Here is a 13519-nt window from a genome sequence, read left to right on the forward strand (position 1 = left end):
GTTACCATCTGTCATCATACATAGTTATTGCAATATTATTGATAATATTCCCTATGCTGTACTTTTCATCCCTGTTACTAATTAATTTGATATAACTGGAAGTTCATACCTCTTCATCCCCTTCACCTATTTCACCCATCTCCCAGATCCTTGAGTTCTTAACGCAGCAGACACTTGGCTGAAACCTGGGGGTGGCTAACACTGACAGTAAGAGTCTAGGCAGGCCCAGGCTCCTGAGTGAGCCTTTCTGCTTTCCTGAAAAGATGTCCTTGGAATCAGAGCCACCGTATGTCTGTCCCCTGGAAGCCAGGCCTCAAGAGACCATTCCTTGCACAGTCTCATTTAATCCTCACGGGAACCCTTTCAGATTGGGACTATTATTACTATTCCAGGGGAACAAGGCAAAGCAGGCTCGGAAAGACAAGGTTACACAGCTGGAAAGGGCAGGGATTCCAATCTGAGACTTTCCAGCTTCAAAGCCTGTTGTCTCCTACCTGCTCTGGTTAAAAGGGTCCCAGTCCATAGGAGTCTCCAACCCTCCTGGTGCCCTGTGCCTTTTCCCTGGCCAGGGACAGCTGGCAGTGCCCAGCCTTTCTGCTTGCACCCCTCCTAGAGGCCCCCACCTTTGTTCACGCTCCAGCTCCTTTCCTCATGCTGGTAACTTCCTGGTCCTCCCGGGACCGGCTGACTGGCTGCCCAGCCCAGCCTGGCTGGGCCCAACCCTGCCGGGCCTGACTCAGTCTAGTCCTTCCTTCTGGCCTGCCAGAAGCTGCCTCTTGTCCTGCTTGCCCACCTGGCAGGTCTGGCAGGTGAGTGATTCACACTCCTGGGTCCTCTGCACACCCAGTGCAGGGAGCCAGGGTACTTGACCTCTGGATTCTCGCCCGCCCTGCCAGCTGCTTCTACAGACAGACAGACGGAACTGTTCCCTGCCGGGGAGGCCTGCCCCCAACACCTGCACTCCTTTCTCCGCGGGCTAGATTTGGACTGCACAGAATCCAGGTGAGAATTTGGGTTTTTAAACATCTCTGTCCCTTGCTGAGCCGAAGGAGGATCAGCCGGAGGTCGCTTCTGGTGTCTGTGAGGTCTCTGCTGTCTGCTGTCACTGACATCCTTGGGCTCCAGGCCCAGGGACAGCCTGCTCCCTCCCAGGTGCTGGTGGAGCCCAGGGAACACCCTCTATGGAGATTAAAGAGGAGAACTCTACGGGGATCTCAGTGGATGTGACGCTGACCCTCGTGGCCACCTGCAAGGGCAGGTCAGGGTGACTTGGGGGGCGAGGAGGAATGCAGAGGGAGCCTCACGGGGGTGCGTGTGCCATGGGAACGTTCTCTAACCTTCCTTACGGTCACGCAGTTTGAAGGCTCCAGCTTGATAGGGCCTCAAAAGACACCAAGGTCAATGGCATCACTTTACAGTTGGGAAGGCTGAGGGTCAGAGGACAGGGAATAACGCGGGGTCACACTGTGAAATGGTGGCAGAGCTGGGGCTGGAAACCAGAATGGGCTGCCGCCCCCCCTTCCCTGCTCCTCACACCCTGCTCTTCTGTTTCTGCCCCCAGCCCACCCGGGTAGCCCTCTCTCATCTCCTATCCTGGCCGTATTATGGGCTCACAGTTGGAGGCATTTTAAAGGTCACCCAGGCAGTCCTGGCTGTGTGTGCCCGACAGGTGGCTGCCTGAGGACCTCCGGTGCTGACGAGCTCACTGTTTTTGTGGGCAGTGCCTTCCATCGGCGTGGCCAGTGTCTGCTGAATGGTGATGTCATGCCTGCTGGGCGCTAACTTTGTGCCAGGTGCTCTGCTAACAAAGCACGTTACATGTATTAACTCAGTAATCCTCCCAGAACCCCTATGAGCTAAGCAGTAGTATTAGGATTCTTATTTATAGCTGAGCAAAGAGGCACAGAGAGGTTAGGTAAGTTACTCAAGCTTTCCCAGCTTGAAAAAGGGTTGCTGAGCTCTGAAGGCAGGCAGATCTGGCCCCGGAGCCCGATGGAGCCTGGGGCTCCTCCACTTTACTGCAGCTGTGAGATGGGGCTTACTGGATGGGGGCGTGGGGTCCGGCCAGGCACGGCGAGGCTGAGGCTGTAAATGGGATGCGTGGCTGGTTGTGTGTCCCTCTGGCCATAGCTTCTCAGGGTCCTGGGGCACCAATGTTTCTGCTGAAGCTTTTCTCCCACACCCGCTTCAGCCCCCTGGCAGACCACTTTCTGCCTCACACAGCCCTCCAGTTGCAGTGACCATGACAAATAGTTTATGACTTCAGGGTGGTCTGTGTTGAGTGAGAGAATAAGGGTAGAAAGCAACTGGCCCAGGATTCAACCCCGAACACCACCGTCAGGACTTCCATGGGGTCTAACCTGGGCAGAGGAGATAGCAGGTGCGTGTGGGGGGGGCACATGGAGCAGGAGCACGAGGAGCCTAGTCCTGAGTCTGTTTACTTCGCTGCATTATCACCTTCCGGGGTGGCCTGTGCCGTGCCGCCCCTCTTCTGTGAAGGGTGCCGTGGTGACTGACTGTGGCAGTGCCACATCCTGAGGGGCTTGACAGTTTGCAAAGCAAGCCCACCTCTGTCGTCCTTGTCCTGTGTCGATCTGTCTCCACTACCTGGGGAGCTGGGCAGGGCAGGAATTGTGATGCCTGTTATGATCGTCCTAATGGAGGGACAGAGGCTCAGAGAGGGGAGGTGACCTGCTTGAGGTCACACAGCTGTGATGGCAGAGAGGCAGCCCTCTCTCCAGGCTCCGCCCCAGGTTGGTCTTTTTCTTTCAGATGTCCTGGTGCCCCTGGGACAGAAGTGTCTGAGGTGAGGCTGCCTCCCCAGCTTTTGGCCTCCTGAGGCTTGACTGGGGGCCGCGGCCTCTCTTCTGTCCCCACCAGGGCTGAGCTTTTCTGAGAGTGTTGCCCACAGTCCTGGCTGGGGCTTTTCATTTAGCAGAACTCTGGGGCCTGCAAGGGGGCGACCGATCTGGCCCCATTCACATCCGTATCCCCAGGAGGGGAGAAGAGTCCCCAGTGCCTCCTTCCAGGGCCTCCTCCAGACAGTCACATGGGCAAGAGGTTGGCAGGGCGACGTCATTCTGTCTTAATAATGATGCTAACAGCAATAGTGACTGCCTGCACTGCCACCATTACTGGTACTAGTACTCATTGGTACAAATGCACACTATTGGCACAAATGCTAGTACTGCATTTCCATTTTCTGGGCACTCACCATAGGCAGAGTTCTGTACCAGGCATTCTTCATGCCATAGCTCCTTTAGTTTCCATTTCACAGATGAGGAAGCTGAGGCTCCGAGAGGCAAAGTCATTTGCCCAGAATCACACACCTGGTCAATGGCACTGAGGTCCCCAGTCAGACAGTTGAAAGCTCACTTCACCCAAAGTCGCCCTCCACAGCTGCATGCTGAGATCACGGCACAGCCAAGACCAGGCCCTGCTTGGTTGACTCCTGATTTCACGTTCTCCCCACTCGGTGCCTCTGGGCTGGGCTGGGCTGCGGTGGGCCTCAAGAACCATGGGCTCTGCTACTAAATACTGTAGGACCTTGGGTGGATGAAGGGGCTGATCGTTTCTTTCCTGTTATCTCCCTGAGGACTGTGAATCATAGTTATGTCTGGGAATACCTTTCAAACCTTGATACGATATGCTTGCAGAGAATTAGTAGGAAAACAGGCAATTACCCAAGCGGTGTCTCCAGTCCCCTCTTTGCCTGGGATAGCCTTGGGGTGCAGGAACATGAGCCGGGCTCTGTAGCGGGAAAGCTGGGACCCAGGCAAGTGAAGTAATGTGCTCAGGGCCATAGGACGAGAAGGGGAGTAGCAGGGATTTGAACCTTGTCTGTGTATCCCCAGAAGTGAGTGCCCCCACCGTGATGAGACAGCTTTCTGGGCATAGGGGTCCCTCAGGGTACCAGGGGCTGGAACAGTGAGCAGATTCACAGTGGTCAGACGATGGGAGCAGGTACCTAGGTGTTTAGCAGGTGTATTCAAGGCAGGCGGGTGGTGCTGCCCCACAGTGAGTCCCTAGCTTCCCTGTTCAGGCCTCTCCCCACTTTGCCCTTCAGCAGCACAGGAGAGCACATCCTTCCTTGTCTCAGGAACAGGGCAGCCCTTGTTCCAGGGGGACCAGGAAAACAGGGAGCTCTCCTGGCCATGCTAAGACCTGCTCAGCAGGTAACCCTGACCCCTCCCCTTGGCCCAGCCACGCCCACCTCAGCCGCAGTGCCGAGAGGACTGACCCCGGCGGAGGGAGGGAGGGAGGCAGTGAGGTTAGGCAGCACCCTGACCACCTCCTCCCTCCCCATCTTACCCTACCCGCTTCTTCTGAGTAATGGAATTAAATCTGATAACCATTTGTTCTATCTGATATAAGGGGTTCCAATGTCAGGGCTTGTTTGAGACCCGCTGGGGTGGGGGAGGGGACCCCTGGCTGGGAGCCAGGAGGCTGCCTCTGCTCCCCCTCCATTCTTCTTGTTCTGTGTGACCTTGAGCAAATCCTTTGCCCTCTCTGGGGCCTGTTTCCCCTCTGTGAATGGAGGGAGTTGGCACAGATCATTCCTAAGGGCCCTTCCGGCTCTGAACGTCTCTGAATTGCTCAACTGGGTGGCCCCGAGGTGCCCCCTGGGCTCCCTGACAGCTGTCCCTCCCTCACATGGCCACAAAGCCCGGGGAGCACAGGAATGTGGGGAAGGCTTGGTTTGCTTCCGCTGTGTAGGGACTGGCAAAGGCTAGGGTAAGCACCATAAAAACCTGCTCCTATCCTTTCTGTCCAGTTTGGGGATAAACCCAGGTTGCCAGTGTTTGCCCAGCTGCTGAGGAGAGCCCTCCTGAAGCCCTTTCCACCTGTTTATTAGTAACAAACATTATGCGCTTTAGGGTCAGACAAGGGTTCAGATCCCAGGTCTGCACCTTTAGATGGTGAGAACTTGGGCAAGTCACTTGGTTTTAGTTTATGCATCTGAAAAAGAAAATAATGATACCAAACTCACTGAGGTGTTGCGAGGGTTGTGTGTTATCCCAGGCATAGCAGTTGGCCTGACATATAGAAAATGCTCCGTAAAAGGGCCATTTGGACCCCTGTTTCTGGCAAACAGATAAAGCTCTAGAATGACCGGAGGCCTCTCTGTGCTGTTCAGGACCTCAGTGCTCCGTTCCATGAAGACAAGCAGGGGTCTCTCGTTGTGGTAGAGATATGGTGGTACGACATGGTGGTTTATCATCCCTCCTCTTATCTTCCTTAAAGTTCGTCTGGAAACCACAAAACTGGGCCACATGCCTCAGGCTCTCCTGGGACCACTGGGTTTCTTCATCCCTGAGCCTTGCTCTGCCCACAGGAAACTGGAAGCCCCAAGCCCCAGCCAGGGTACAGCGGGGAGGGGGGCAGCTGCCTTTACCCTGCACTCTGCCCTGAGTCCAGATGGCCGGTTCAGGCCACTGATCAGAAGTCATGGGGTGTGAGGATCGGTGGGTCAGCATGAGATCTCTTAAATCAACTGCAGTGCAAGCCCCCTAAATCACCTGGTGGTGTTCCAGAATTCTACGATAGCACTCAGGGAGGGGGCTGGACGCTGACTCTGATGAGACCCCAGGGTCTGTGCAGCTCTGTTCCAAGCACCAGTCCTGGAGCCACTGGGCAGGGAGCTCACCACATGGGGCACATTTTGTGGCTGCCCCCGACTCAGGGACACGTGGTTTGGGATTGAGCAGATGCGATTCCCTGCCAAGTGGTAGTTTCTGGGAAGGGGAACCATGCTCAGTCACACTGCATGCTGCTGCTCGTAGGAAGTTGTCTCAAAGCTCATCAGCCACATGGAACTCCTTGTTTTCACCTTTCCTAAAAATCAGCAACTCTTCTCTGCTTTCCCTGGAATCCTGGCTTGGGGGATTTCCACTTAGCAGAGCGACTGTATCCAGCTTTCTCTTGCTTCACTGAGTCGGGGAGGTATGGCTTTATAGTTCTTTTCCTCTTATTTTGCAATAGTATTCATCCATCCATCAGTTGTCCATCTTTCCAGCTCTCCACCCATCCATCCACCCATCATCCACCCATCCATCTACTCTTCCATCCATCCAGAGACTATTTACTGATAACACTCTGTGCCAGGCACTGTATTTTGGAGATACAGCTCTGTGCAAAATAAGCATGACCCTGTCCTTAGGGAGATTATAGTAGATGAGGGGTGACAATGTAACCAGCAATACAGTACTTTGTGCTGTGGCTTTATCACCTCTGTTTATCATTTCTTTATCTGTTAATAGTACCGACCTCATGGGACTATTGTAAAGAGTTGATAAGATGACACAGGTAAAGGGTTGGCTCAGTGCCTGGCATGTCGTACATGCTTGATGGTGTTAGCTGTGAAGATAGGGCACATCATGCACCTCAGTCAGGGCCTGGCACTAACTAAGCAGCTGTGTGTATCCATGAGTTGTTCTGGGCAGGCTGGCTTTCCTCGGCAGCCACAGAAGGTAGCAGGGAATTGGTGATGAAGGGCAGGCCCCAGCCAGCTTCGCAGGGTGTGGCAGCCCATGAGCAAATCATCTCAACAAGTGGGACGTGGGTGCTGGCCGTGCCATCTGGCACTAGGGCGTGTGGGTTTGGGCTTCTTGGGGCAGCCTGAGCCAGCACAGCCACCTGTCTGGTTTGCCCAGTCAGGAGTTGGTTGCAAAGCATCTCAGGGCAAAACAGGCTAGGAGACCAGGAACTGTAGACTGCTTTGCGGCCTGGGGCAGGCTATCTGGAAAACTCCCAGGAACTGAGGGGTGGCAGGCGGCTAAGGGCGCCCAGGGTAGGGATAAGCCCCTGCACTGGGGGCTCAGGGGAGACGGCTGAAGCTGGAGCTCTAGGGGGAACAGCCAGAGTGGTTGGGGTCCCTAGTGGTCCCCCATGGGGCTGAGGGGGCCTGAAGCATGTCAGTCATGTTGAGCACTGTACCTCCAGCTGCTGAAAGGTCCCAGGCACATCATAGGCACTTATTTGGAAAGCGTTTGAGAAGATTTGTTGAATGCACGCTAAGACTCTATAGGGACGGTCTGATTTAACCATCACACTGGCTTACCTGGAAGAGGCAGTGGTTCTGGAACCAGACAGAAGTGGGCTCAAACCCTGACACTCTCATTTCAGCTCTGTGTGACCATGGCTAAGACACTTCCTTTTTTTTCAACCTCAGTTTCCTAATTTGCAAAACAGGAATTGCAATATTGACATTGAGGGTTGCTGTGTAGAGGGGGACGGTGAAGGGGTTTAGTAGGCACCCAATAAAGAGCTTCTGTTATGGTTATTTATCTACACATTGGGAGTGACACCAAGTAGTGAGCCAGGACTGTGGGATTGGGTCAGTGCCAATGGAGCATTGGCTGAACCGCACATTGTGAAATTTTGGGGAGGCGTGCTGGGGTAGAGTCAGACAGACCTGGAATCTGTTGCTGACTTGCTGTGTGATCTTAGGCAAGCTACTTACTTCTCTGGGCCTCAGTTCCTGATGTGAAAAAGCGAATCTTGAAAGGAGCCATTCTATAGAGTTCTTGCAAGAGTAAATGGGATCATGCACGAAGAGCACAGGGTCGGGCCTACTCCAAATCCTGAGTAAAGGGGAGCTATCATTATCATCAGTGGTCTTCAGAGGGGGTATGGGGTAGAAGGACTTCGGGAGTGTGAACATGAGATACCGTAAGGGACTCTGGGTTTCCAAGGAAGGGGTCTGTGCTGGGGCTCCCTTCTGTGTGGGGCTCCCTGCTGTGCTGGGGCTCCCTTGGGAAGTGACCCACCCTGGTGTAGCTCTGCTGACCCATTGGGTAGGTCAACAGGGCCGCCCTGGTGAAGGTATTGAGGTTCCAGAACACGCTTACTTCCAGGAGAAAACCTAAGCAAACCATTTGGCCTAACCTCTTGGGTTCACAGGGCAGTTCACAGGGTTCACATAACCGGAGGCACACAGTATGGGGGAGGGAGCCCCGACTCTGGATTTAAATTCCAGCCCCTTCATTATCCCACAGTGTGACCCTGGGCAAGTCACCTAACCCCTCTGGGTCTGTTTCTTTATTCATAAAATGGGACAAAGCCCCTTCCTTGAAGGGCTGCCCGGAGGCCGAGCACCCAGTGCGCCCCTGTCAATGGGAGTGATTTGTGCTGGCTCCATGGAGGGCAAGGGAGTAGATGTTAATGAACGCTGGGGCTGGTCCAAAAATCCAGTCTATAAAACTCCTGCCTGCAGCTTCTGGTGCGTTGCTAATGGGAGTTTATGTGAAGGACACAGCAGGATAAGGGCCCATTGTTCGGAGTGGGGATGGTTTTATGACTCTTAGAAAGCGTCTTTCATCTGGAAGACCGGGGAGCTTATGGAACCTCCCAGCCCTGGGCGGTGAAGCTGGGGGATGCTGAAGGTTTCTGGGGCTGGTGCCAGGCTGCAGCCATGGCCAGGCCCTCCTGCTAGGGGCTCTGGGCAGTCTCAGTGGGTGGGGGCTAAGGCCCCCTGGAGTGTCACTGCAATCTCAGGGCTGCCAGTGTCTGCGCCTCCCTTTTCCGAGGTCCAGAACCTTCTCTCTTGGAGATCTTCTGTCCAGCCTGTTCTGGTCTGCGTGGCAAGCCTGGAGGCTCACTGTGCTCCCCGAGCTCCCTTCCTCCTCCTGCCCTCCTCAGCAGCCAGTGCCGCATCCTCTTCAGCCATAAGGCAGCTTCTAGAACAGGCCTCAGGCCCTGCCTACCCTCAGCTGACCAGCAACTCTCATGCCTGGGAGCCTTGCCTGACACGCTGAGCCCTGGGTAGGGACAGAAACCTGATGCCAGGAAATGAAGACCTTGTCCCTTGTCCTTTCTAGCTCCTTGGCCAGGCCCCAAGCAGAGAAATCCAACTTTCCCTTGGCTCCCCACCCCTCAGCCTGCTTATCCCCAGCAGAGGCTGCAGGTAGCTGGAGGAGTGGGTGAGGCTGGCTTCCTCACTTAGGTTGGGCTGCCACACAGGGCCTGTGGGGACTGGGCTCATGCCCAGGCGATCTATGTTTGTGTGCAGCTGCTTTTGATGCCCTAGCTCACATGTATCCCAGGCTGTGAATTTTCCCCCTTTTCTTCCTTTTGCCTTTTCCATTGGGGGAGAAACAGGAAGACTAGAGCAGGGTGTTGGAGATGTAGCTTGTGCCTTAATTGGTCCCCTTCATCCTGCTCCAAACAGTAGGTAGCCATGGGCAGTGGGCCTGCCTGGATGTGAATCCCTCCTCTTGGCATAGGCCCCTTTGCTTTCAAGGAATAAAAATCTATATTCAGTTGAGTACAAGTGAAGGGGGGCCCTCCTTAAGGATACAACACATGGCTCTCGTGGACATTCAGGCTAGGACAGAATGTCTTTGTGCCTCATTTTCCTCATTTGTAAAACAACGATAAAGGTACCTACTTTATAGGGTTGCTGTGAGATTAAATGAGTCGATACACATAAAGTGATTACACAGAGCCTCATATTGAGAGTGTTTAATCTGACTAGACACTTAATATAGCTATGTGTTTGCTATTGTTACTATTGTTTTTATGTGAACACCTTCTGGAGTTATACGGTCCCAGCCTTACTGTCTTTTACCCTGCACTCCTGATAGTTTTTCCTTTCCCATGGCATTTCTGATCCCCCAGAATCTCAGCCTGAACTTGGCTGTGGTTTGTTGCAGGCCATGGTTCTGTGCAACCTTTCAGGCTTAGTGTCTGTGCCCTGGTCATAGTCATTTGATTGACTCAGTCTTTGATCTCTCCAATTCCAGATTCCTGGGAGTAATGATCTGATTGGCTGGGTTTCAGTCAGATGTTCACCCTCTTGTCCAATCAGTGGTGCTGTGGGGGAGTGGGTTGCCATGGCACATGGGTGTGTGTGGAGGCCATGTCCTGGCATGTCCACCAGCTTTCTCAGAGGTTCTATCAGGATGGCAGAAGAACCATGAACAGTGGCTTGGTGCTTTTTTTCCCCAACCCACGGGGCTTTCCTATATTTCTAAGTGTTCAAGACAAGCTTTCAGAACTCCTCCTTCTGCTGGCACTTGGAGCCTGTTTGGTCCACAAATTATTTGCCCACTTAAAATTTGAAATAGTTGTTACTATTAAGAGTCAGGGGATTTCATATAGAAATCTGGATTTCTGGCTTCTTTTTGGGAAAAAAAACAAAGCTCTGGAGGACATAGGGCTGCATCTATTAGATAGAACTGGGTGGTGACTGTCGCCTCTACCAGGAGTATGTGCTTTCCCCACCTCCAGGGGTCCCCCCATCCCTGCAATGTGCTCAGTCTTGAAACCTAGTATTGGCTGTGGCATGTCCAGCTTGCTTCTCCCATTTTCATCCCCTACCTGGCCCCTAGGCTCTGGAGTTTGCCACCTTACTCTATACCCTGGCATTTTCCCAGGGAATAGGAATTTCACAAAGAAAAAGAAACATTATATAGTTCCTCGAAATTTTGGAATATGTATATGAGCCCAGTTCTGTGTTAAAGAGCCCACAAACATTATCTCATCTAATGGTCTAAACAACCCCGTGAAGTAGGTATTATTTCATCCATATTATACAGATGATAAAGCTGAGGCTCAGAGAATTAAGCAACGTGCTCTAGGTTGGCACAGACCATCTGACTTTAGAAAGAACTTTAAACTTACAGAAAAGCTGCAAGGACAATACAGGTTTCTTTCCCTGAAGCATTTGGGAGGAAACTGCTGACTTGTTCTTTTACTCTGGCTCTTTAGTGTGTATTTCCTGCAAACAAGGTCATGTTCCTTTACAACCATGAGACAACCATCAAAATCAGGAAATTCTCATCATACATTTCTACCACCAAATCCTCAGACCCTATTCAAATTTCACCGAATTCAGAACCATATTTAGTTGCATTTAGTTGTTCCATCTCTAGTTGCCTTCAATCTGGAAAAGTTCTCCAGTCTTTCCCTGACTTTTGTGACCTTGGCATTTTGGAAGGCATTAAGAGGAATGTCCCTCAATTTGGGTTTGCTTGATGTTGGCTCATGATTATGTGAGTTGTGTATCCCTTTGGCAGGAATATCGTGAAATGATGTTGTGTCAGGAGGCTTGTGATGGCCGAATACCCTGACTGGTCATGTTAACATGATACGACCACTTGGGTGAAGAGGTGTCTGCCAAGTTAGTTACTATAAAATTGTTCTTTTTCCCCTTTGTGGTTAACAAGTATTTTGTAGGGAAGTACTTGGAGACTATGTAAATAGCCATTCCTAGCTTTCAATTTATTTGTAATCTCATTCACATTAGTATGGACTCTTGGTTTCCTCCTGTGTTCATTGGAATGTAAATCCTTACAATCATTATTTATTTTGATGTTCAAACTGCCCTCAGTTTGTCCAGGGAAGGCTTTTTTTTTATTCTGTTGCTATGTCCCCATCACTTCTTGGGAAATGTATTAATTTTTGACTCTAAGTCCAGGGAAAGGAAATCCTGGGGCAAAATACCTCTAAAAGCCAAAATCAGTCCAAGGGAGAAATAAAGTTAAAAACCCGTTTATTGCTTACAAACTGCAGTCCAGGGCCATCTCTCTCCCCTGCTACGGAAGAAGCAAGCAAGCCAGCCAGCCCCTCCCCTTAACCTCGCAGGTTCAGATACACTCTTGGTTGCCCAGGTAATTACTCATTGACATGGAGACGAACTTCTCTCTAACCCTGAGGATACACAAAGGCACCAAAGCCAGGTGAGATATTCTGGAAATGTTGCAATTTTACCCACACTGACCCAAACAACATATTCCAGGCTCAACTCGTTCTTCCCCTGGAATCAGCTCTTTCTCCCAGGAGCTCTGGTTCTTCTGAGTAGAGGATGGTATTTAGAAACCACGATCTGGCCACTAAGTGTGCTCATTGCTATTGAGGTGTCCCTGCTCCCAGGCCTTCTTGGTGGACAGAGCTATGAGCCCACACCAATGCTTTCAATTCCAGTCTAATACCACAGGGATCATTTTATTTTTCTCTCTTTCCATATTGGTAATTCCCTTCTGTAACAGTGAGAATTCCAAAAATTTGAACTCTTGACTACTATAATGCTAGATTGCCTCTTACAAGTAGTAGTTATGATTGTTTATTATCAAATAGCATATTTATCTAATTTTATCAGTGAGTTGTTGGAAAAAATCTCTGTTTGACTATATTGGCTTGTTCCTTCAAAATCCTGTGAGTTAGGAGAGGTCAAAAGGATTCTTTTTCCCATCCTCTAGGTAGTGGGGTCAAGTGGAAGACGTTGAGGTCTGTTCTCAGGTTCCTACGGAGAGCTTGGGATGACAGAGCCTTGTATTGTGTCTGTGTCTAACTCACTGGACATGAGTGTCCATCACCTCCTTCTCATGGTTGTTCTGGAAGAATTTTGAGGATACATTCCCAAGACAAGGTGCTGCCCAGACTGGCCTTTCCCTGACCCTAAGGCCTAGAAAGTGGTGGCTCAGAGAAGTCAAGCCTCCCTCCCCACCTGAGTCCCTGGAACCATCGCTACCTTTGGCTGCGCCTTTGGCCTCAGCTGGCTGCCCCACAAATGCAGGTCTTGGGTTGTGGAGGAACATGTAAGGCTTGAGGTGGGGGGACAGTCGCTCAGTGTACCCCAGCCCCCTTCAAAATGCCCATCCCACTGAATGGGGGCAGGAGTAGGAAGACATTTTCATCTTGGTAAGGCAAACTCTGTCATCTTCTTTTATAATAAAAATGTGATCCAGCCTCTCTTAGATAATAGCCTGTTATCAGTTGGCTTGATGATATAGTGAATAATAATGACGGACTGCTTCCTGTATATTCTCCATTCACACTGCTTGGGTGAGGGTGGTATCTGGGCTTGGGAAGTCCACTTTCCTGTCCACCCATTTCCTTTTCGATCCACTAAGAGTTGGACTGGTGGAAGGATGGCTGGGCTGGGAGGCAGAGGCAGGAACTCTGGGTTCCCAACTTGACTTTGCCACCAGCTTGCTGGACACACTTGGGCAAGTCACTTAGCCTTTCTGGTCAATGAAAAATATCACCCCTGCACTCCCTCCTTCTCTTTTTCCCTGGTCAGGGGTGTAGATGAGAGTGAAGAGATCCCCAGTCCCATCCAGATGTACCATTAATAATTATGTTTACACAGAAGATCCTGCACTCACCAGAATGATTAGTGAGTGGGAAACTATGGTTAATTGAATGTTCTGGGACATGGAGACGTTCCCAGAAATCCTTTTTGTTCATTTTGTGGCTATCGAAACCTATTCAGTCATCTGTTTAGCAAACACTGGTCTCATGCCTATGTGCTGCCAGGCTCTATCACAGGTGTTGCGGATTCCACGTTGAATGAGACAGCAGAGGCCCAGCCCCCAGGGACTCTCAGTCAGGGTGGAGGACCTGGGGTGAATACAGTACACCACAAGGTAGGATGGGACTGACCAGGGGGCTGTAGGACACTGGGGGAGGAGCCCAGGAGTCCAGTCTGGGTCACTAGAGAAGAGATCTTTGAGAAGTTGGTAAGTATGTTGACAGCATCAAAAAGCAGTTAGCCATAGTGTTTGGGAATTGAGCG

At 51.5% G+C, this 13519-nt stretch overlaps 1 protein-coding gene across 1 annotated transcript in view; it reads left to right on the forward strand.

Annotated features, from left to right (window-relative positions):
• The first annotated feature begins 792 nt into the window (after positions 1-792).
• The window catches only part of ARHGEF10L (Rho guanine nucleotide exchange factor 10 like), a 157750-nt gene continuing 145023 nt past the window's right edge, over positions 793-13519 (forward strand). The window contains exon 1 of the mRNA XM_037000074.2: positions 793-1002. The gene's annotated coding sequence lies outside the window, so the exon portion shown is untranslated. The remainder of the gene's footprint in view (positions 1003-13519) is intronic.

This window comes from Manis javanica, chromosome 4 (assembly GCF_040802235.1).
Source record: "Manis javanica isolate MJ-LG chromosome 4, MJ_LKY, whole genome shotgun sequence".
Classification (NCBI taxonomy): Eukaryota; Metazoa; Chordata; class Mammalia; order Pholidota; family Manidae; genus Manis; species Manis javanica.